Source organism: Corythoichthys intestinalis, chromosome 2 (genome assembly GCF_030265065.1).
Source record: "Corythoichthys intestinalis isolate RoL2023-P3 chromosome 2, ASM3026506v1, whole genome shotgun sequence".
NCBI lineage: Eukaryota > Metazoa > Chordata > Actinopteri > Syngnathiformes > Syngnathidae > Corythoichthys > Corythoichthys intestinalis.
In genome coordinates this window covers 7,906,113-7,930,217 of record NC_080396.1, presented here as the reverse complement: position 1 = coordinate 7,930,217, position 24,105 = coordinate 7,906,113, and the positions used below count along the sequence as shown (strand labels likewise).

At 39.7% G+C, this 24,105-nt stretch overlaps 1 protein-coding gene across 4 annotated transcripts in view; it reads left to right on the top strand.

The window, feature by feature from the left end:
• The window catches only part of zranb3 (zinc finger, RAN-binding domain containing 3), a 311,366-nt gene that overhangs the window by 10,778 nt on the left and 276,483 nt on the right, over window positions 1-24,105 (top strand). The window lies entirely within an intron of this gene.

Sequence of the window (24,105 nt, the reverse complement as noted above, 5' to 3'; positions counted from 1 at the left end):
TTTTAATCACGTTAAAATATTTGACGCATTTAACACATGCGCGGAATGACCCACTCCTGCATTGCCTCAAACAGATTACAATGACGCTGTTTTTTGCACATTGAGAGCTAAGAGGCAGAGAAAAGCGAGTGGACACAGGCGTTCATTGGACCGCGCCGTTTATTGGCATAAGCTTCGGCAACTCGTTCACAACAAACATAAGTATCATTTAGTGAAAGCACAACAAAAGTAAAATTCCTATCTCTCAAAAAAATAATGTTCACAAAAAGAAAAGCACTTCAGTCTGTATTAATGAGGCTCAGACTTTGGACAAACTATTCAAACATTTCGTTAAGCTGTCAATTAGCTCGACAAATACACTGGGTGGCAATATATAGTCACAATATAAAAACTATCAGAGGTCTCGTATGTTGTGAAGCCAGCACTCAAATGACCATAAAGTAGTGCTGCAACGATTAATTGATTAACTCAAGTATTCGATTAGAAAAAAATATTCGAATCAAATTTTGTTGCTTCGAGTATTCGTTTAATTAAAGTGGTGTTGCAATGGTTTATTTTGAAAGTGTTCACATTTAGTTTTATTGATTAGGGTGGATACACTGCCCTCTGGTCTGCCCCATTTCACATGGCTTAACCCAACTGCTCCATGTTAAGACCAACATAAGCTAAGTTTTTGTTTTGGCTAATGCTTTTTAATGCATTCGTAATTTAGTTTATAGGTATATTTAGCTGTTTTTTGTGGGAATATGAGTCCGAACCATTAAGAGCATTGTAAAAAAACGTTAGCATTTTATAGCATTTAAGCTAGCAGAGTTTTGCTATGTAAGTTAGCCAATTGTTCTTTTGTTGTACATAGATCCTCATTTATTTTTCATACCGTTTGGGCTCAGCTCAGGTATTTTAACTGTTCATGTTTCTTATCAGATTACTCGATTATTCGAACTAACTAGTTCATCGATTTATCGACTACTAAAGCAATTGATAGCTGCAGCCCTACCGGGAGGTATCAGTAAACAGGCGTCAGTCGAGGGACAAAACACACTTCTTGGCTGGATTTCTAAGTAATTTAAAACTCTCCATTGACACCTTGTGGTGTATTTCAATCACTGCCTTACATAGTTAAAGACACTGTGGAAAAACGGCAGGGAGCCCACGTGACGTCACCGCATGGCGACGTCAACAATGGCGAACTACTACCGTATTTTTCGGACTATAAGTTGCAGTTTTTTTCATAATTTGGCTGGGGGTGCGACTTACAGTATACTCTGGAGCGATTTATGTCTGAAATTATTAACACATTATTATATCATTTCACATGTTATTTTGGTGTTTTGGAGTGACACTGATAGTTTGGTAAACTTGTTAGCATGTTCTTTATGCTATAGTTATCTGAATAAATCTTAATAACTATGTTACGATAACATACCGGCCACATTTGCATTTTGTTGTTCATGCATCATGTAACATTATCATACTGTACACTTATTCAGCATGTTGTTCTCTATTGTTTTTTTTTATTTTAAATTGCCTTTCAAGATGACATATCTGTTCTAGGTGTCGGATTTTATCAAGTAAATTTACCCCAAAAATGCGACTTATACTAAGGTGCGACTTATAGTCCGAAAAATACGTTAGTTTAATTTTTGAATGAAAATTTTACAAATTTTATCCAAACGAAAACATTTAAAACCAATTAAGCCTGAACGATATATCATTTAAACATCGCCATCGCGACGTGTGCGTGCGCGGCAGTCCCATCGCAAGGACGTGCGATAGTTTTTTTTTTTTTCAATCCACATACGCCCTGCTTTGTGCTCTGCGCAGAACCTCACACCCTCCCTCTCCCAGCTCTTTGAACCTCACAGTCACTGCAGCACTTGCATATTAATGTTAACGATGCTGGTATCTTTGATCTTGCCAAAGAAGCGGACATCACAGTGCAGCAGCTGTCAATCATCGTTTAACTTGTTAAAGAGTTTCTGCAAGGAAGCCGCTTCGGAATGAATGCGTGTGTGTGTGTGGGGGGTGTGTGTGTGTGTGTGTGTGTGTGTGTGTGTGTGGAGATGTTTGAGACATATAAATTAAATGCCAGATGTGATCATGAGGAGTTTGTAATGTCTACATGTCCACCAAGAGTCACAGCTAAAGTAGATAAACAGAAGTATTTAATAAAGCCAAGCATTTTTCTACTACAGTACTTTATTCTTGTTCAAAAATGATTTGGTTGGACAGTTATGTTTAAAACCAATCATAATTATTACATTTGAAGTGCTTAAAACCATTTAGTAATATATATATATATATGTATATTAGGGGTGTCAAACGATTAAAATTTTTAATAGAGTTCATTACAGCTTAAAAATTAATCGTAATTAATCGGAATTCAAACCATCTATAAAATATGCCATAATTTTCTGTAAATTATTGTTGGAATAGAAAGATAAGACACAAGATGGATATATACATTCAACATACGGTACATAAGTACTGTATTTCTTTATGTTAACAATAAATCAACGAGATGGCATTAACATTATTAACATTCTGTTAAAGCGGGTTAGGTTAGGTTAAGATAAATGTTAGTACAAGTTATAGAAATTTTATATCAAAACCCCTCTTCATGTTTTCGTTTTAATAAAATTTGTAAAATGTTCAATCAAAAATATGTCAATAATTACTTACACAATGCTCATGGGTGCTGAAGCCTATAAAATCATTCGCACCCAAGCGCCAGCAGAGGGCAACAAAACTCCGAAAAACACAAGAAGTACACCTTTCACTGTGCTCTCATTTTAATCTGTTTGAGCAGGGCATTTGTGCGTTAATTGCATCAAATATTTTAACGGGATTAATTAAAAAAAAAAATTACCGCTCGTTAACGCAATAATTTTGACAGCCCTAATATATATATATATATATATATATATATATATATATATATATATATATATATATATATACATTTGCATTTTTTTAAATCATACTTTGGGGGAAAAGTGATAAAAAAACATGCCTAATATGTATCTCTTTCCAATGCTAAATCTGAATAAATACATTGAGCACACACACAAAAAAATAAAAATTTGGGGGGCGGGATGCGCAACTTCGCGGTTTTTCCATTTATTGCGGCGGGTTGTAGTCCCCATTAACCGCGAAAAACGAGGGATCACTGTACACTGGTCATTGTGAGTCATCCAAAGTCTCTCCAAACAGCTATTCAAGTCATCTAGTGAAAATTTCTTTAAAAAAAAAAAATATATATATATTTTTTTAAATATCGCAATATAATATCGCAAACCCCCAAAAAACCGCAGCAATAGTTTTTTCCAATATCGTTCAGGCCCAGTTTTAATATAAAACTTCTATAACTTGTACTAACATTTATCTTTTAATTCTATAACTTGTACTAACATTTATCTTTTAAGAACTACAAGTATTTCTATCCGTGGATCCCTTTAACCCTTTAAGGTCTGGGCCTATTTTGTCTGATTTTGCATGCCTTTGAAGTTGCCTTTATATTTCAAAGAAAGAATTGTTTACGATGGCCTGGTTTGGTCCCTTTTTTTGTGACACCTTGAACTTCATGTCCAAACTGTTGTTTCCGTCACTGACCAATTATAATCATCATTTTGGGCCCAAAAAGATCAAAAATTCCACAATCGTTTTGTCAAAATTTTTAATTTTGATGTCCAATTGACAACCAAACATGCGTAACGAACCGTTTTGAAACTTTGTAATATTTATTCAACATGTTAGGATGAACATTCAACCAAAAAAATTTAGAATAAATAGTCTTATATTTGACAATTCAACATAAACAACAGGTATAGCATAGGCGTTTTTTGCCTTTATACATGCTCTAGTCAAAACAGGTTATATACAGCAGACCGAACAGTGAAAAAATATATACCATCTAACACAAAAAGAGGCCATCTCTTTATGAGTTTAGGTATTGCGGCCCATCAGCTGATGAAAACTATGTACACACAATCAAGCTTCTTGAACACACATTTATATACACAAATTGAGAAGACTGATTGTGGGGAAAAAATGTATATATATATATATAACATTGGGGGGAAAAAAGTATTTTCAAAAATATTTACAATAAACAAGTTAAATTTTTTTCAGGCATGCCACTCCGAAAAGCAGTTTCGTCCTGGAATTCGAAACAGGGCGACATCACACAGCCCACACTTCCATGGGGTGTTGGTCCTCTTTCCACCCTTCCATTTTCATTTCACTTTACTTTCATTGTCACTATAAATGTACATGAAAAAAAGTCAGGATTTATGAAAATGATAAAGTATAAAATAAAAATATATACAGCAATAAATAATAATGGAAATCTATATGTATGACAATAGAAAGAATACCATAGCTGAATATGTGCTACATCCCTAATCTTCATATAGAAAGAAGATCACCACAATTATAAATTCCTGCCTTGGATACACACAGTTCACGTACGACTTTGATCTGATATGCACATTTTATTATTATATACACAAACACACACTTATATTGCATCAAAATTAACTTTGTCATGCAATATCAAAAGAAACTTTCAAAAGAAACTTTTTCCAGCCTAAAAAAAAAAAGTGAGTTTGCTTACCTCTGCTCGTCGATGGCGTCACCCACGTGTTCAAATACGTCACTATCTTCACTCGAGGACTCTTCCGAAGAAGACGATGATGACGAATTTGGACCATCCTCTTCCTCACGTTGATCAAATAGCACAATTGCTTGCGCTAAATTTAGTTTTCCGTTCATTCTCAAAGTCACACAAAGTCGCTGCTCGATCCAAACGGCCGTCGGCTCGCCACCTCGCTGCTTCAGAACACTCCTCCCTCTCGTTCGGTGGAACCTCGCATGGCAGTTATATTTATTTAAAAAACGCATTTTGTGCTTCCACTGTGACTTCAAAAGGGTTCGTTTGATTTGTGTTTTTTTCATGGAGCTTCCGTTTTGAGAAAGGACAAGAAATGATGGAAATATAGACACAAACAAATGATCCATGCAGCGTTTTAATGTTTTTTTGAGAGGACAATAAAACTATAAAACTTAAATGACAATATCTCACGTTTTAATTGGTTGATTGACTTCAAATAATAACGAGAGTAAACCACAACTTCCGCACTTTAAAACGAGACCAACCAACGGCATGTGGGTGACGTATTTAAAACGTGAGGGCGCTTCAAAGACGACGTGCGCTGAGGACGCGCCGGCGCGTCCTTCGACTCTCAAGGGTTAACAGAAAGAATGTTAATAATGTTAATGCCATCTTGTAGATTTATTGTTATAATAAACAAATACAGTACTTATGTACAGTATGTTGAATGTATATGTCTGTCTTGTGTCTTATCTTTCCATTCCCACAATAATTTACAGAAAAATATGGCATATTTTAAGATGGTTTGAATTGCAATTAATTACGATTAATTAATTTTTAAGCTGTGATTAACTTTATTAAAATTTTTTATCGTTTGACAGCCCTAGTTTAAATCACCTATTTTTATGACAATACGATACAATATCGAATTTTTGCACAACTATGCAATATTTGCTGCCATTCAGGGTTCGTACGGGTCCTTAAAATCCTGGAAAATGCTTGCGTTTAACTGGTGTTTTCAAGGTTTGAAAAATGCTTGAATTTGGCATAAAGTCTTTGAAAGTGTGTAGACGTGTTGGGCACACAATATGTCCCAGCACCCTGTCTAAAAATATACATTTTTAAATGAAGGAAAATAAAATAAATTTGCTCCATTGCATTTTACCAGTTTGTCGTGGCGAGCGCTTTGTTTTTCGCTGTAGTGTGTTGGGTGTCAAGGCAGGTGAGGTGGGCAGACTCAATAAACTTGTGAGGAAGGCCCACTCTGTGAAGGGGCTTGAGGAAGTCTGGAGACTGGTGCTGAGAGGAGGATGATGATCAAATTCAAAGCCACCTTGGATAACCCCTCTCACCCTTTCCATGACGAGCTGTGGCAGATGGGCAGCTCTTTCAGTCAGCGTTTTATAACACCTAGATGCAGAGGCGTTGCTTTGTGCTCACCGCCATCAGAGTCTATAACCGCAGAGGTCTGTGCTCACAGTTAAATTTACATTAAGCATAAGAACAATGACAGGTACTCTTTTTTTGTATGTTTTTGACATCGTGCCAATCTGCAGTCATGTTAGATTCCATTTGTACTTGAGTCGTAGGTAATTTGTATATACCGTTATATTTTATGATTACAGTACTGGCCAAAAGTATTGGCACCCCTGCAATTCTGTCGGATAATGCTCAATTTCTCCTAGAAAATGATTGCAATTACAAATGCTTTGGTAGTAATATCTTCATTTATTTTGCTTGCAATGAAAAAACACAAAAGAGAATGAAAAAAAATTAATTATTATCAATTTAGTAGGGCTGTCAAACGATTAAAATTTTCAATCGAGTTAATCACAGCTTAAAAATTAATTAATCACAATTAATCGCAAATCAAACCATCTCTAAAATATGCCATGTTTTTCTGTAAATTATTGTTGGAATGGAAAGATAAGACGGATATATACATTCAACATACTGTACATAAGTACTGTATTTGTTTATTATAACAATAAATCCACAAGACGGCATTAACATTAACATTCTTTCTGTGAAAGGGATCCACGGATAGAAAGACTTGTAATTCTTAAAAGATAAATGTGAGTACAAGTTACAGTAATTTTGATAGTTTGTATATTGTGACTAAATATTGCCATCTAGTGTATTTGTTGAGCTAAACTTAATGTTTGAATAGAGTATTATTTTGCATAGCTATTTTGATTGGGAATGCCAGATCTCTTTGCACTGAGCGCTTTTCTGTTTGTGAACATTATTTTATTTTTGAGAGATACGAATATTATTTTTGTTGTGCTTTCGCTAATTGATACTGTAGCGACTTAAATGTTCTTAACTGCCCAAATGCATGATGGGAATTTGAGCAACCATGAGTCACAGTGGTTGTTGCAAATGGTATATCTTCTCTGCGTTGAGTACAATATATGGTGTTAAGAAAAAGATCATCTCCAATTATTCTTCCCCATGTCGCTTGCCACAATAGTTATAACAGTTGTGGAAGAGATGCTACCGCTTATTCCATTAAATAGCGCGGCTCCAATAAATGCCTGCGTTACCAATTCGCCCTTCTTGGTAATTGGCGGTGCTATGTAGTGATGGGAATTTCGACTCTTTTTAGAGAGCCGGTTCTTTTTGCTCGGCTCACTAAAAAGAGCAGGCTCCCAAATGGCTCCTCAGTCTTTTTGTTGCTAAAAATAATTTACTACCAAAAATAATGTAAAATTATGTGTACAACGAATTACTAATGTAAAAAAATACAGTATATCAAATATTTAATATTTATATAGCTTTATTTATATTCTTCTGAACATACTCAACATGGAGTACAACATGGAGTGCTACAAAAAAATAAATAATTTATAAAGTACAAAAACAAAGACCCATCTCAAAAAAAGGTCAACAAAAAGTTACAATCTCTTAATGTGTATATTTATAAGCCTTGAACTATTTATAGTGAAACAACACAAGTAAGCTTTGATTACCACGCAACAAATTATAAATTAAAATTTGTAAAACAAAAAGAAAAAAGCAGCATCCAGGTAAAAGTTTTAGCTAGTCTTTAGCGAAGATTGGCATTAAGAAAAACCATATCATAACCATATATTATCCAAATATATTATATATATATCATATATAGATTAGTACATATCTAACCCCTCCCCCTTCTCCTCACTGCAGCCTGTGTGTAATCCCCCCCTCCCTCTTCTACCATGGATCTTGACCAATCACGTGTGGCTTTAACCGAAGGGGGGAAAAAAACTGGAAAAAAAAAAGTCGGCTCCTATTAGGAACGGCTCCCGATTAGGAGCCGGCTCCCATCGTTCACTTTTAAAGATCTGGTTCGTTCGCGAACGACACATCAGTAGTGCTATGGACCGGCCATTCATGTCGACTCGTTGTCATTGGTTGGCTCGGTTCGTCCGATTTCCTCCTGAGGAAGACTGCGGCGTACATATTAACACCGAGAGGCATTGGATGGCTTTTTGTTGGTACTTTTATTACCAAAGAAAAAGCATGTGGGGGACGGAGCACTTGAGCCTGCGCTAACTGCGCACTTTCTCTACTCTCTCGCTCGACCACTTTCTTCCTCACTGCTCAATCTGACAATGCCGGTCTCATTGAAAATTACAGCGGTCCCCTTGGCGGGTGCCGGTAACACCTGTGTCCACTCCACTTGCTTGTCTTTGCCCTTAGCTCTCAATATAATTCAAACACCGCCATTGTAGTCTGTTCGTGGCAATGCTTGAAAGGGTCGTTCCGCGAATTTGTTATTTGCATTAAATATTTTAACGTGATTGATTTACAAAATCAATTACCGCCCGTTAACGCGTTAATTTTGACAGCCCTACATTTGACACAAAACACCAAAAATGGGTCGGACAAAGTATTGCCACCCACAACCCAGAGCCATATAAAGAGAGTCGCGACACTCCCATAGGGATCCGTTATACGATTTTACTTCCGGGTTTTCCGGGTTACGGAGCCTCTGGTAGTTCCAAACATGGCTTCGACGAAGGCGGACCGCATTCATACGAATGGCTAGCTGTCAAGTATATTCGGCGGTAAGCTGATAATAAAAACGGTCCCTTTTGAATCTTCAACAGTCTATATTCTGTAAGAGTCGCTTTATAATGTACAGTGGGGAGAACAAGTATTTGATACACTGCCGATTTTACTGGTTTTCCCACTTGCAAAGCATGCAGAGGTCTGAAATTTGTATCATAAGTTCTCTTCAATTGTGAGGGACGGAATCTAATACAGAAAAAACAGAAAATCACGTATGATTTTTAAATAATAAATTTGCATTTAATTGCATGAAATAAGTATTTGATACATCACAAAAATCGAACTTAATATTTGGTACAGAAACCTTTGTTTGCTATTACAGATACCAAACGTTTCCTGTAGTCCTTGACAAGGTTTGCACACACTGCAACAGGGATTTTGGCCCACTCCTCCGTGCAGATCTTCTCCAGAGCCTTCAGGTTTCGGGGCTGCTGCCGGGCAACACGGACTTTCAGCTCCCTCCATAGATTTTCTATGTGGTTCAGATCTGGTGACTGGCTAGGCCACTCCAAAACCTTAAGATGCTTCTTACGGAGCCACTCTTTAGTTGCCTTGGCTGTGTGCTTTGGTTCTTTGTCATGCTGGAAGGCCCAGCCATGACCCATCTTCAGGGCTCTCACTGAAGGAAGGAGGTTGTCAGCCAAGATCTGGCGATACATAGCCCCATCCATTCTCCCCTCAATACGGTGCAGTCGTCCTGTACCCTTGGCAGAGAAGCAGCCCCAAAAAATGATGTTTCCTCCTCCGTGTTTCACAGTTGGGATGGTGTTCTTGGGGTTGTACTCATCCTTCTTTTTCCTCCAAACACGACGAGCCGAGTTTAGACCAAAAAGTTCAATTTTGGTCTCATCCGACCACATGACCTTCTCCCATTGCTCCTCTGGATCATCCAGATGGTCAGTGGCAAATTTCAGACGTGTCTGGACATGCACTGGCTTCAGCAGCGGGACCTTTCGTGCGCTGTAGGATTTTAATCCTTGTCGGCATAATGTGTTTCCGATGGTTTTCTTTGAGACTGTCGTTCCAGCTCTCTTCAGGTCATTGACCTGGTCCTGCTGCGTAGTTCTGGGCTGATCCCTCACCTTCCGCATGATCAGTGATGCCCCACGAGGTGAGATCTTGCATGGAGCACCAGAACGAGGCAGATTGACTGTCAACTTGAACTTCTTCCATTTTCTAATAATCGCTCCAACAGTTGTTACCTTCTCACCAAGCTGCTTGCTTATTTTCCTGTAGCCCATCCCAGCCTTGTGCAGGTCTATTATTTTATCGCTGATGTCCTTACACAGCTCTTTGGTCTTGGCCATTGTGGAGAGGTTGGAGTTTGTTTGTTTGAACATGTGAACAGGTGTCTTTTATACAGGTAACAAGTTCAAACAGGTGCAGTTACTTCCGGTAATGAGTGGAGAACAGGAGGGGTTCTTAAAAAAGAACTAAGAGCCAAAATATTTACTAGTTGGTAATGTATCAAATACTTATTTCATGCAGTTAAATACAAATGTATTATTTAAAAAATTATACAATGTGGTTTTCTGGATTTTTGCTTAGATTCCGTCCCTCACAGTTGAAGAGAACTTATGATACAAATTACAGACCTCTACATGGCTTGCAAGTGGGAAAACCAACAAAATCGGCAGTGTATCAAATACTTGTGCTCCCCACTGTATATGTTGAGCTTTATTTGTATGTGCGTGGCGTAGTTATACATACTAGTCCTTCTCAAAAAATTAGCATATTCGGATAAAGTTCCTTATTTTCTGTAATGTACTGATAAACATTAGACTTTCATATATTTTAGATTCATTACACACCCCTGAAGTAGTTCAAGCCTTTTATTGTTTTAATATTGATGATTTTGGCAAAAAACTCAAGAAAAAAACAAAAATCCCTTTCTCAAAAAAACTGCATATTTCATCCGACCAATACAAAAAAGTCAACCTTCAAGTAATTATATCAGCTATGCACTCAATTCTTGGTCAGGAATCCTTTTGCACAAATGACTGCTTCAATGCGGCGTGGCATGGAGGCAATCAGCCTGTGGCACTGCTGAGGTGTTACGGAGGCCCAGGATTCTTCGATAGCGGCCTTAAGCTCATCCACAGTGTTGGAATATAAGACTAAATGATTATTAATGTTTGCTAATTGTGTCCCCTTTTTAGAAATGAAAATGGAATGACGTACAGCCACCACGCGTAGTCGTTTGTTTTGATGCTTCTGTGCATGCAGGTCGGTTTGCTCAGCGTGTGTCGGACTGCGAATTAGTGCGTACGGGCACGCCAAAAAACAGATATGACAAAAAAATTGGAATTGTGCATCAAGACCCGAAGTATGAATGTAGCCTAAATGTCTCGGGCCTCTGAGGTTGTAGAACCAATGCCATGGAAAAGGGCATCGATTGGAAAATAATGGGGGAAAAAAAGTGCATGTGTATTTTTCGTTCTTTCGGTTTTTCGGCCAAATGTCTCCAATATTTGGTTTGTTTCTGCCTCTTCAATTTCACTGACACGCCTTCCTCTGAGGAAGCGAAGTCTGGGGACTCCGAGGTGGGCTCTTTGATCTCTGGGGTTGACGTCACTGAGGTGGTTGGAAAGCTCTTTGGTGGCAAGGCCCTGGGAGTCGATGAGATTCGCCGGAGTTCCTCAATGCTCTGGATGTTGTGGGGCTGTGGTGGCTGGCACGCCTCTACAACATTGCATGGACATCGGGGACAGTTCCTCTGGATTGACAGACCGGTGTGGTCGTCCCCCTTTTTAAGAAGGGTGACCGTAGAGTGTTTTCCAATCATAGCGGGATCACACTCCTTAGCCTCTCGGGTAAAGTCTATTCAGGGGTCCTGGAGAGGAGGGTCCGTCAGGAAGTCGGATCTTGGATTCAGGAGGAGCAGTGTAGTTTTGGTCCTGGCTGTGGACAGTGGCACAGCTCTACACCCACGTCAGGGTCCTCGAGGGTGCATGGGAGTTCACCCAACCAGTCTACATGTGTTTTGTGGATCTGGAAAAGGCGTTCGACCGTGTGCCTCGGGGAGTCCTGTGGGGGGTGCTCCGGGAGTACGGGGTGCCCAGCCTCTTGGTAAGGGTTGTTCGGTCCCTGTACGACTGGTGTCAGAGTTTGGTCCGCATGTCCAGCAGTAAGTCGAATTCGTTCCCAGTGAGGGTTGGACTCCGCCAAGGCTGCCCTTTGTCACCAATTCTGTTCATAATTTTTATGGACAGAATTTGTAGGCGCAGGCGAAGCATTGATGGGGTCCGATTTGGTGACCTCAGCATTGCATCTCTGCTTTCTGCAGATGATGTGGTGCTGTTGGTTTCATCAAGCCGTGACCTCCAACTCTCATTGGAGCGGTTCGCAGCCGAGTGAAGCGGATGGGATGAAGATCAGTACCTCCAATCCGAGATCATGGTCCTTAGTCGGAAAAGAGTGGAGTGCCTGCTCCGGGTCAGGGATCAGATCCGGCCCCATGTGGAGGAGTTCAAGTATCATGGGGTCTTGTTCAGGAGTGAGGTTAGGAGGGAGCGGGAGATCGACAGGGGGATCGGTGCTACGTTAGCAGTAATGCGGACTCTGCATCGGTCCATAGTGGTAAAGAAGGAGCTGAGCCGAAAGGCTAGGCCAGGGATTCCCGTACATTCAACAGATTGTGGCGCACCGCCACACCAAAATAAAAGCCGCCACGCCTTGCAAATGAGATGCTTTGCAGAAACCTATTCATTGTGTATTGTAATGTTCGTACCTATGCGGGGCCACCTTAAGAGACGATCGGACTGGGGAGCTGTGACGCAAGGGGAACGAGTCGGAAGAATGGGAGAACGAGCGAGATAGCGGTCGCATGTGGTGGCAGCCCGCTGTTATTTTGTTATTGTTTTTCTTTATTATTGTTACCACAATAAAGTGGGTAGGCCAATACAGACTTCTCTCCTTCTTCCCCATATCCGGGTCATTACAATAGTTTGGATCGGACTTTTCGGCGAAAGTGAGCGTTGGACGGCCGTCTTGGACGGAAAGCAAAGTTTGACTGAATTTGCGCGGAGAGGCGGGGCCCAAAATTAAGCCTTGCTGTATTTTCAAAACGCCGGTCACAGTACAATATTTATTAGTTCAAGCAGAGTAAATTGATACATATTCACGGTACAAGAAAGTCGTTTCTGTGTCCATCGATTGGTAAGAAAAAGCTGTTTGTACGAGTGACATGTGGGCGCTCCCGTCAGGGGGGACATTTCACGCGGAGTGGTTATTTTTCGGCACAACACCGGCGCGCCAACTTCGACAATGAGGGGCAGCTGTACTTTATCTGTCCTGTTTCGGCTGACGGATATACGCAATTGCGGTTGACGAAACTTTGATAAATGCGCTTTTTATCCAAGTTTCGCGAGCTCTGGGACACTCGAAAAATGACTCTCATACCTCTCCTTGCTAAGTTAATGGTACCTCGATGTGCGTTTGTGTGGAAATTTAGTTCACGAACAACGAAAAAAAACTACTCACCTTCTCACCGAATCTAGTAAAACTTTACACGGCTATTAGAATCCCCCCACCCCTTGAAATGGTTCCGTTGGCAGAAGGACTGTTATTGTTGTGGTAATGTAGTACTTATAAGGGCCAAATAAAAGGAAAAAGAAGGACTACGACGGTGGTCTGCAACCCGTGGCTCTAGGGACACGTGCGGCTCTTTAGCGCTGCTCTGCTTTTTTTTTTTTTTTTTTTTTCCGAAAATGGAAAGATGGGAGAGGGAAATATATTTATTGTTTTAATAGGATTTCTAGGAGGACAAACATGACACAAACATTCTTTCAATTCATTAATATTGTAATGAAAAACTTGAAGTGGCATCATACAACAGAGTAGTCACGTGGTGCGTCATTCTCTATAGGATCCACTGCAGAGAAAATAAACATTTACTCATGAAGGCTAATTATGTATTTCTAGCCAGCTTAGTCATTTCGATAGTAGGCTAATATAGCTAGATTCGATACATACAGCCAGTGTTGCTATCATTATAAGGCTTATACAAAGCTTTTCATTTTTTGCGGCTCCAGACATACTGTATCAGTTTTTTATTTTTTGGTCAAATATGACTCTTTCAACATTTTGTGTTGCCGACCCCTGAGTCACTACGAGATGTAAGTCGTACTATTGCTACGAGGAAAAAAAGTCGTATTATTACGAAAGGTAACGTAGCTGTAATCAGCTACGCATTTTACGTACATGTACCGTAGCTGAGAGCTACGACATTAGCCTAGATAATGAAATATTTCAAATATATCTTTGTTATGGTTCTTATTGGGGGAAAAAAATAATGAAAAAAAAAAATTCGCAGTGGCACGACATGGTGAGGCTGTCCGACTCCGATGCAGCCCACCACCACAGCTTCAAAAAATTCTAGGGGAAACACTGTAGGCTTTCGATTTACCAGTCGATCTACGTTCCTACCCTCACCTATGGTCACGAGCTGAGGGTCGTGAACAAAAACAAGATACAAGCGGCCGAAATGACTTTCCTCCGCAGGGTGTCCGGGCTCTCCCTTAGAAATAGGATGAGAAGCTCTGTCATCTGGGAGGGACTCGGTGTTGAGCAGCTACTCCTCCGCGTAGAGAGAAGCCAGCTGAGGTGGCTCGGGCATCTGGTGCGGATGCCTCCTGAACACCTACCCGGAGAGGGAATAACACATTGGTGCTCAACCATGCAAGTGCTTCCATGTTGCGGATTACACTTTTGTTTAGGAATAATTTATTTATTTTCCCTGGGGAGAGGAATGTCTGGGCTTCCCTGTTAAAGCTGCTGCCCTCGCGACCCAACCCCAGAGCAAGCGGAAGATTCGTTGCTCAGCCTTCACCGTGTACAGACGCACTCCTAAATGTGCGTCTTTAGTTGTATGGGGGACGGGAAACTGATAAGCATATGCTTCATCCCGTCCGCCTTTGTCTTCTTCTTCGGTTCCTTTGGGCAAATCATATCACATTTTGTAATTGTCAATGATACCAATGATGAACACAATAAAAATTTCATTCATTTATTCATTCAAGATGATGGATTATTAGAGCTATTCTATTCCATATGTTAAAATATAGATGGTAGCATTAGCATACATGCACAGCTACTATCAATAATAGTTTTAGTGTCCTTCTTTGCCAAATAAAATGAGACATTTCTCAAAAAGGCAACTCTTTTGAGCTCTTAATTCACAGTATACACAGCAATATAACACTCTGAACCCCTAATATATGTGGATGCCAACCAGGTGAAACCCCTTGCACCTTTTGATTCAGCCATTGAGCAGCTTTTCACTCAACAAAATGCTGCACACATCCAGGACCTCAACACGGCTGAAAGATTGGGGTTAGACATAAGGCCACGCAACACATCACTGTGCAGAGGTCAAACCCATCAGATGGTTGCAAACTGCCTGGGAGGCAAGGTGGACAATTTTCTGACACTTTGGGGCTTGTGGGTTTCTGCGATAACATTAGAAAGATGCAGCGACGGGGATCGTGCCGTCGTCAGGCAACGGCGCTGCAGCATCCTCGTGGTCTCAAACCGTCAAGACGACACTCAGGTTATTTAAAGGAGGATGATTAATGTGTGGAGAAATGGCAAACACCTGCCCCAGTCACACACCCTCCCCACTGCGCGCGTTTGTGCGTACACACACATAAATGTGTTCGTTTCAATCCGTTCACGCCAATGTGCGCATCCCGTTCCTGATTGTGTGCAAATGTGCATATGTGTGCACATGTGGACAATGCGCTGACTGAGCCGGTGTGCTGGCAATTAGAAAAACCACCAGTGGCAAGGTGCACATTAATCATGTTCCGCAGCTGAAAGAGAGAAATGGGGCGGCGATAGGGGGAAGCGCCGGGGAGGGAAGAAGAATAATGAGCCGGCGTGTCTGAGGAACTCGGCTGTTCTGTTTCTCTGTTTGGGCTGACTGAATATTTGGAGGCATTCATGAATATGAAGGGTCATTACAATGGAACCAAAGCCTCTTGGGTACAGATGATCTGCTTGCACTACAGAATGTGCTAAAATGTTAATTGTTCCGCTTGCTTGATACCTTATTGAAAATGTGCTTGGACCACAACCAAACAAAATCATGGTACATGTTTTATGCATTTTCCTTTATTTGGCTTTTTTTTTACCCCCAAAAATGCGAATGTCCATGACTTGCACCAAAGTGACAGCAAACAGTAACTGATGAAATTGAAAGAAATTAGAGGTGGGCTGTCCCCACTTTGCACCTGAAGCCTGCCACACTCTGAAAATTGACGCAGTGTGTTCAAGAATCGCTGACAGCTCGGCATTTGGTCCTGCGTGATTAAGCAACTATCTAATCACGAAACACATAACCGTTTATACACTAAAGGCCTTTTCATACTAGAGTCAGCCCAGCGTGAAAAGCGGCAGGGTTCCCGCGAGTCCTTAAAAAGCCTTAAAATGTCTTAAATTTAAAATCTGAATCTCCTAGGTCTTAAGTTTAATGGGAAATTGGTGTTACATTTCCAGACTATGCGTTTAATGCCAGAGAAATCACTGTAGTCCGTCGTAAAACTTGGGTGTGTATTTGTTTTATCAATGGCTCTGCACTAAATACGAGAGTTAAGGATCAATATACAGTCCCTGACAAAAGTCTTGTCGCTTATCCATTTTATAGAAACAATTGCTAACAAGCTGACATTTAATTATTCAATTGGTTTCAGAAATGGCTCACATGAAAGCTAAGACCCTCCCAAATGATGTTGGAGGTACAAAAATATATTTGTTTCACTGAAAAACGATTTATCATTAAATGAAGACAATAAAGCTCCAATTTTGGCAAGACAAAAGTTTTGTCGCCTACAGAAAGTAGTGTGAAAATTGAACAAAAATGTACTTCAAATACAAAAATATGTTCCATAACAAGCGAATCAAGTAGTGGTGCTGTGAGATCCAAATTTAATATTTTGTATGACTTCCATGGGCTTGAAGGACTGCATCCATGCTAGGGGTGCACGATATCCATTTTTTGAAACCGATACCGATATCGATAACTTCCTGCTCATCAAAGCCGATACGGATACGATAACCGATAGTATATATAATTTTTAAATGTATATTAACCTGGGTTTTTGAACACGTGTAGGCCAAAAATACTACTGGTGGATTCAGCATAGACTTGCCTTTGACCTAACCAGAATTTTCATGATGACATGAACATTATTATAATGACAAAAACAAAGACAAGAACAGTTTTGACTTCAAATAGAGTGCCCATATTTATTTTTTCAAATAAATAAAATTTGAGTCAATCACCATCAATTAGTAAATATTATTGATGATGTGTTCCCCTGAACAATGACCGCTGAACTAAAAAAAATATAAACCCAACAGGCTTTGTCAGCAGATTAAACATTTGGTGCAAGAGGAGAGGAGACTTTTGTGGTCTTGGTTTGTGAAACAACTCAAACGCACACATTGCAATCCACCGACACAGTGCCAAAATTAATATCGACAGGCCCGATAATTTATAATGTTATTGGATTTATTGGGATGACGTCATAATTCCTATCATCAGACCGATAATGATCGTGCACCTCTAATCCATGCGGTTCGGCAAGGATTCATACAATTTATTGATGAAGTCATCAAGAACATCAAAGAAAGCAGTCTTGCATGCCTCCCAGAGTTCATCAACATTCTTGGGTTTCGTCTTCCATGCTTCGTCTTTCATCCCACCCCAGACATGCTCAATGATGTTCATGTCTGGTGACTGGGCTTGGCAGTCCTGGAGGATCTTGATCTTCTTTGCCTTGTGGAACTTTGAAGTAGATATTAAAGTATGCGATGGAGCACCATCCGGCTGCAGAATTTGTCCCTTTTTTATGGTTCGGAATGTAAGAGGCAGCTAAGATTTGTTGATATTTCAGACTATTTATGTTGCCTTCCACCCTGCAGATCTCCTCAGGGTGCAGACAATTAAAAAAATGTGTGGCATTTACCAAGGCCCACAGCCTGTCAAAAGGATGGATGCTGGAAAAGTGGCAAAAGTTGGATTTTTCAGATTAATATCCTATTGAATTACACCACAGTCACTGAAAATATTGCAGGAGACCTACTGGAGTCCGCATGGATCTGAGATTCACTCAGAAAACAGTGAAGTTTGGTGGTGGCAAGATCATGGTCTGGGGTTACATCCAGTGTGGGGGTGTGTGAGAGATCTGCAGGGTGGAAGGCAACATAACTAGTCTGAAATATCAACAAATCTTAGCTACCTCTTACATTCCTAACCATAAAAAGGAACACATTCTGCAGCAGGATGGTGTTCCATCGCATACTTTAATCTGTACCTCAAAGTTCCTCAAGGCAAAGAAGATCAAGATCCTCCAGGACTGGCCAGCCCAGTCTCCAGAGATGAACAGGATGAAAGAGGAAGCATGGAAGACGAAACCCAAGATTGTTGATGAAGTCTGGGAGGCATGCAAGACTTCTTTCTTGGATGTTCCTGATGACTTCATCAATAAGTTGTATGAATCCTTGCAGAACCGCATGGATGCAGTCCTTCAAGCCTATGGAAGTCATACAAAATATTAAATTAGGATCTCACAGCACCACTCTCTAATTGTCTTACGTTATGTAACATATTTTTGTATTTGAAGTACATTTTTTGTTCAATTTTGACACTAACTTTCTATAGGCGACAAAACTTTTGTCTTGCCAAAATTTGACCTTTACAGTATGTCTTCATTAAATAAATCTTTTTTCAGTAAAACAAATTTATTTTTGTACATTCAACATCATTTGGGAGGGTCTTAGCTTTCATATTAGCCATTTAAGAAACCAATTGAATAATTAAAAGTCAGGTTATTTGCAATTGTTTCTACAAAATGGATAAGCAACAAGACCTTTGTCAGGGACTGTATGTTATATGGCACGTTGTCTGCAACCTCAGTGATCGTCAATGACTTGAGTTGATGCCATTTCCTGGTTATTTGCAGTTGTAGAGGCGGGCGGGAATATGCAGAGATAGGGAAGTGAACATTTAATAAAAAATGGATGGAAGATGGTTTGTTTAAGAGATGGTTGGCCCCTGGTGAAAATAACAACAGTGCCCAGTGCAAAATCTTGCAAAAATACTTTTTTTAATTAGGGACAATGGGGGTCAAAGTCATCGAGTTGCATAAACGAGGAGAAAAACACCAGCGGTCTGTGGCAGCAGCTTTGTCTTTACAGTGAAATAAAATTGTTTTTTTCTTCTTCAGAAATTGTTGCGACATGTTTTGGTCTTAAAAGAATATTTTTAAGGTCTTAAAAATGTCTTAAAAAGCATCAAATTGGGCTTTTAAATTGGTGCAAGAACCGTGGAGCGGTCCACAGCAAGCGCAAAACGTGAGGAGCCACGTAGCCTGACGTAAACGCTGTCAGGAAGTGAAAAGCGGCTAGCATATTTACTACAGTCCCAGGCACCAATGAGTTTATTTTACATTGTTGCACAAGAAAACGGCGTCTTTTCCTATTTCAAAGAGTAGGGGGCACTATCATAGCCGAGTTCTACTAGTTTCGGTGAGTCGGTGAATATATTTTTGTTGTTGTTGTTGAACTACATTTCCACACAAGTACACATCACGGTACCATTTAGCTCAGCAAGGAGAGGTATAAGAGTCATTTTTCGACTGTACCTGAGCTCGTGAAACAATAAAAAGCGCATTTATCATGGTTTCATCGGCCGTGATTTGTATATGTCCGTCCACCGAAACAGCCTGATAGCACAGATATAAGTACGGCTCCCCCTCTTCTTTTGGATGCGTTATTGACGTCAGTACGGCGGCGCTGTGAAAATAGAAGTCTCTATTTTGGGTCCCGCCCCTCGGCAAAAATTCACTCAAGACTCCGTCCAAAATGACCGCCACCGCTGGCTTTCGGCCAGAAGTCCCCTCCCTCATACACAATAAATTAGCGCTGCAGCTATTGAATATTTTAGTTATCGAGTATTCGACTGAAAATTCTATCGAGTCATTTTTTTAGGTGAAGAGCAATTATAAATATACATGAGAAAACATTTCACCTAATATTGAACCATTTTCAGGCTATCAGTGTGTTTATTTTCGATGTACATTGTTGAAAACAGCCAACAATTGCATCACTCTCTCTTGTCAGTCTCACGGTGCGTTCAGGAACAGCATGCAAAACACATCTGCCAGAGTAGAACCGATTCGTTACATTATTATTAATCCGATTTGTATTTATAATGTATTTGTTTTGCTATTTGTAATTGCTATTTGTAATTGTACCTGCAGTATTTATTATGGATGTAGCATAGGTTTTTGGGCTGTGGAACAAATGAATCGAATTATAATGTATTCCTATGGGGAAATCTTGCTCGACTTACGACCATTTGGACATACAAAGTCCTGGAACAAATTAAATTCGTATGTAGAGATACCACTGTATTAGAAAATAATGCATTTCACTTAACGGATTGCTTGACATCCAATTCATTTAAAGTGAGAGAATAGACTTTGAATGCTTGTATTTCAGTGCCATTTGTTTTGACAGGGAAAGGCAGGCAACGAATGATCATTCTGTCAAAATAAGATTCGCCATCTAGCATCGCAATGGCAGCCAATGAGTTAAAAAAAGAATAAGCAATTTTTTTACATTTATAGCTAACTAGCAGCATAGCCAGGCGTTGCTCGGGTTTGTGTATCTTGAACGCAATATAACAGAATGGCAGATAAAATGTACTTTCCTTAGAGATCCAGCTGTAATATAGTGCAGAGATCCTTCACCAATTTCCACTTCAAAATTTGCGGTTTCAGTTATTCATAAAAAAGGAAAAAAATTATGCCGTTTCATTTTGAATCGTGACAGAGAGTGTTTCGCAGCAAAACATACTGTACGTACCCACGGGCACTCATACGAGGCATGTAAGTGATTGGTTCCTGGTGCGAGATTGACACATGACAAAACCAATGAGCACCATCGAAGCAACTCCATAGGGGGAGTTTGACTTTTGGGGCGGGGGTGGGGGGCATGTTGCTAACCACAAAACGCAGTGTCAACAATAACACTTACAAGAATATTTATAATAATAAGTTGAAAATGAGCGGGGTTTTTTTTGTTTCTTATCATTCTTGAGGGCAATTCTAAATAAGGCTACTTAGGACAACTACACTTTTTGCCAATATGGTCATCCATTGGATATGGTACGCATGCCGGTGTCGTGCCAATGTAGTTACCCCCGTCAAAAATTGTATCCCCCTGTGCTGCACTGATTTGCTTGATATCCATGTTTTGGTGATGTAGTTATCTATGAAGTTTTAAAACATGGCACATCCATCAAAAAAAAACTTTTTTTACCTGTCGTATAACGTAAAATACATACTGAAAGTTAAATAAGGCAATGCTTTGCTGTTTTACTTGTAGGATGACCTATAACTATCATTACTGTAATTCAAGTCACGTATGAAGTTTCTCCAGTTCAATAAACGTCGATGTCCAAATTATGTAACTGTGGTTCTTTTCTGGTTTCAATTAATTGTTTAAGTCGACATAACGCATAACTAATGTGTGTGTGTGTACACTACCACGGCTAGGGGAAACAATTTTTGATGGGGGTAACTACATTGGCAAGACACCGGTGGTGGCTCTGTTGTACAATTAGCGTCTTTAGTCGGATAAATTGAAACTCCGCTCACCATTTTGGTGGATCTCTCTGGCGGTTCGTGGTCCACATTTTCAATCCTTGGTTCTTGCTCAGTAGTTGTTGTCGCTTTTGAAAGCTTAGGTTTGAAAAAATTATGTATATCCATCTTGCCTCTTCGGTCCTCGTGTGGTTTTGGCTAAGCAAAGCAAATGACTGTCGAAGGTGCTAGTCCCATGATTTGATCGAAAAATAATTTTGACCCATTATTACTGGTGCACGATAATTATTGGTCCGATAATTATCGGTCCGATAAATCCAATAACATTTATAATAGGACCGATAATATGTTCTGTTTTGGCTTTACAGTTTCTAGTATGGGAAATCAGTTGACCATTTGTGGGCCATTGCTCCTACCTGCTGGTCAGAATGATTCACTGCATCTATTTTTTTGTTAAAGCAGTTTGGTTCAATCACTTACACATTGCGGTGTCTAGCAGGAGCATTGACAGTCGTTAATGCTTTCTGTTACGTTTCCGCCTCAGAAATATATGTAAGTATTTTATGTTTACTATAACATATGGATGTGCAATATATGTTTACTTCTGTAGTGAAGGGTCATATGTACAGAACTTCATGTTGTGTTATAGAAGCCAGCCAATGCTTTAGTAGCTCAAGCTAGTGTGTTATGCTATACATATAATAGTAGGGTGACCAAACGTCCTCTTTTGCCCAGACAAGTCCTACTTTCACGTAGTGTCCTCGTGGTCCGGTCGGGTTTTATGAATTCATAAAAATCTCCGGTTTTTATGATTTTTCATGGGACCAATTTGAAGAGAATCCCTCCGACCGCTGGGTGGCAGCAGTTGACATGGCTCCTACGAGAATGGAGGGAAGTAGTAGTTCTTGTTTTTGTTGGCAGTTTACCCCTATCATGAGGCATTACCGCCATCTACTGGGTTGACGATTTGGCCACAATGCCTGAAGTTTTTTTGTTTTTTTTAAATGATAAATACGTATATAATGGCAACTGTTGACTTCTGTCTGACTTCTTTGACTGTAAAATCCCGTTTGGTGTCGCATCGGCGCGCTGCCGATGATTGTAAACTTTTATGGTAAATGGTGTTATACTTATATAGCGCTTTTCCACCTTTCAAGGCGCTCAAAGCGCTTTACACTATATTGCCATCTACCTACTGGTGACGCAGCACCAGGAGCAATGTGGGGTTCAGTATCTTGCTCAAGGATACTTAGGCAAGTTCATCAGGGCGGAGAATTGAACCTACAACCTCTGGGTTGGGGGACAACTACTCTACCACTGAGCCACGCCATCCCCATAGCAAAGTTTGATTTTTGCCTCAGCTAGCTATCAGTACGCTAAACCGCGCTAGGCATTATGGGAAACGTAGTTTTGAACTGCTACGTTTGGAAACATGCTGATTGAATAGTTTGTCAGTTTATTTCGGTTTTTGTTTGTGTGCAATCTAGAACATTGAATGAGAACATCAGTTGAATGGGAATAACAATTTGTCAAGGACAATTGTCGTGATAGTAATTTATAAAAATGTTTAGTTAGCACATAGCCTACTGTGTGTATGTGTATTGACTGGACTACATTTCTATGGGTCTGCATTATATATATATATAATTTTTTTTTTTTTTTAAAGTCATTTTTTTTTTTTTTTCTTTTTTCAAACTGCATTTTTCCATCCAGAGTGAGGGCGCACATTTTAAATATATTAAAGTGATATAGGCATCTTTGAGTGAACTTCGAGTAAAATTCAAGTATCTTGAGGTCGGGCTGAGGCTGGGCTGAGTGTCCTCTTTTTTAGAAATCAAAATATGGTCACCCTATATAATAGTTGTGTATATAAGTTTATTGTGCAGTTTGTTGTATATTGAGTATTGAATATGTGTATTTTTCTGTCGTACTTTCACAATATTAAGACGAGTTTCTTCCCATAAAAGCAAGCCTTGTGGTTTATGGAAGTGCATTCATTCTTAGCTGGCTGTCGGGCAGTGCAGAAGTGAACCGCACTGTTTTGTTCATGTCATTTATGAAAAATCTGATGAGATCAAAGGCAAATCTATGTTGAATCCACCACTAGTTTTTTATTTTTTTTATTTTTTATTTTATAAACCTCCAGGTGTTCAAAAACTCAGGTTATACATTTAAAAAATATATATATTTATTATCGGTTATCGATATCGGTATCGGCTTTGAGGAGCAGGAAGTTATCGATATCGGTATCGGTTTCAAAAAATGGATATCGTGCACCACTACCCATTATAAAAATCTTTTTCATTTCATTCATTTTTTGTTTTAGTGTTTTACAACTTTTAAAGACAGTATTTTACAGGAAAACTCTTAATTTTAAAATCAATATATAGGAAAAGTCAATGACATGCAATGACACTTTCCGCCCACCAGGGGGGCCTGCCCCCTTTTAACTCCGCCTATGTGCAACCCCTACTGACACAACGAGACCACCAAAAAGGGTGGCTTTATCCCGTGAGCTGATTGGCTGCGCACATCATAGACTTGCCCAGTCTTTTACCTTGTTTTATCCTGTCTTACGCGAGGATTTCAACAAGACCTTTTCGGCATTTTTACAAACTTTGAGAGCACCTAAAGCCCACTACAAAACCTAAAACCTTTACATTTTTACAGACAAAAACATTTTAAGTATTCATAGACGACAACTTGGAGAGTTACACATTTTGAAATGACTAAAATTAAACTAAAACTAATAAATATTTCATCCAAAAGACTAAGACAAATATTCAAAGGGCTGCCAAAAACCACCGCTTTTTTACATTGTTTCAG